We start from the raw sequence: 1,898 nt of genomic DNA, 5'->3' as shown, positions 1-1,898 counted from the left end.
AAATAGTCATGTTAATAATAATAACAATAAAGATCATGATCATATCAGAAAAAGCCTTTATGAACACAGAGCAACTATTCCTGTTAAAAACAATAGAAAACTAAATCACAAATGGAACATTCCTAAAACATAAGTAGTATCTACCTAAAACCAAAAGGATTTTATGTAATGCAGATAAAGTAGAAGAATTTCTAATAATATTAGGAGTAAAGGGAAAAGGTCTATTATCACCACTACTACTTGATATTGAGTTAGAAAATACCAGTGATCACAGAAATAATTGTATTCAATGACCTGGAGAGTTATTTTATAAACCTGGGAAAAATATGAATGATATCCATCTCAATGAGGGAAAGTCAAGAATCTCCAATGAAACAATGTTTAAAAAAAAAGTGAAGAAGAAAGGTGCCTAGCAGTGCCAGATCTTAAGCTGTACAATAAAGCAGTAATTATGTAAACACTTTGGCAGTGGTTTAAAAATACAGAGCTTGATCAATAGAATAGATTAGACACACAAAATTAAAAAAGAAGAAACCAGTGGCTTAGTGATAGATTAACAGAAGGACTCAAACTACTGTTGTATTGACTCACTGACAAAAAAAAAAAAAAAAACTTTAAAAATCTGGAAAGCAATCTGGTAGAAATTTAATTTCCCTGAAAACTCATACCATATACCAAGATAAGCTCCATCCAAGATATTGCTTGGATGTGAAAGGTCACATCATAAACAAGTAAAGATCATAAGCAAGCAAGCAATAGAAAATATCTTAGAAAATATAATCAACAATTTCAATTACAAACAATTAAGAACAAACAAAATTAATGCAGCTAAAATTAAAAGGGAAGCAAGTGGTTTGAATAAATACCTTTGTGGCAAGTCTCTCTGTTATGGATCTCATTGCCAAGATAAATAAGGAAAAGATTCAAAATTTTAAGAACAAAAGCCATTCCCCAATATCAATCAATAAGCATTTATTCAGCACCCTCTATGTGTTGAAAACAAAAAGATGTGAAAGACAGTCCCTGACTTCAAGGAATTCACAATCTAATGGGGAAGACAACAAGAAAACCCAATAAACAGGAAATAATTGAGAGAGAAAAGTCACCAAAATTAAGAAAGATTGGGAAAGGCTTCTGTAGAAGACGGAATTTTAGTTTGGGCTAAAAGGAACCAGGTATATCAGTAGGTAGGCATTAGGGCAGCCAGAGAAAATTCCTCAGATGAGAGATGGAGTGCCTTGCTCATGAAATAGCCCAGGAACAATTGTCACTGGATTAAAGAATACATCTCAGAGAGTAAAGTGTAAGAAGACTAGAAAGGTAGGAATTAGGTTAAGTTATAGTTATGTTAAGGTCAGGTTATGAAGGGTTTTGGATGCCAAAGGTATTTGATTCTTGAAATAATAGGGAACCACTAGATTTATTGAGTAAGAAGGGGGACATGGCTCAATTTGCACTTTAGGAAAATCACTTTAGTGGCTGAATGGAGGATGGACTGGGGTGGTGAGAGACTAGAGGTAGGCAGACCCACTTACTGAAATAGTTCAGGTGACTTCTGTTTCCGGAAGCCAAGATGGCAGAGTAAGAGGTAAGTTGCTCTTACCCTCCCTTAGTAACCTGTGAAAGCCCAGAAAATATTGCCCCACGAAAAACCCTGGAACAGCTGAACCAGAAGAAAGATGGGGTGCAGCAGTCCAGTAGCTCAGGTAGCTTGAGGGATTAACGGGAAAGGCCCCTTTTGCCCTGGGGGAAGGGGCACAGTACAGAATGGGAGGTGTCCCAGCAAGCTAGCAGAAAGCCCCACCTCAGCATACCAGGAAGAGATACTGAAACCCAGGTGGTAGAGCAGGCAAATACCAACACCTGGACCTTCAAGTGCCTCAGTGAGGGCAGAAGAA

This window comes from Phascolarctos cinereus, unplaced genomic scaffold, assembly GCF_003287225.1.
Source record: "Phascolarctos cinereus isolate Bilbo 61053 unplaced genomic scaffold, phaCin_HiC Scaffold_3;HRSCAF=262, whole genome shotgun sequence".
Classification (NCBI taxonomy): domain Eukaryota; kingdom Metazoa; phylum Chordata; class Mammalia; order Diprotodontia; family Phascolarctidae; genus Phascolarctos; species Phascolarctos cinereus.
This window is presented reverse-complemented; position numbering follows the sequence as displayed.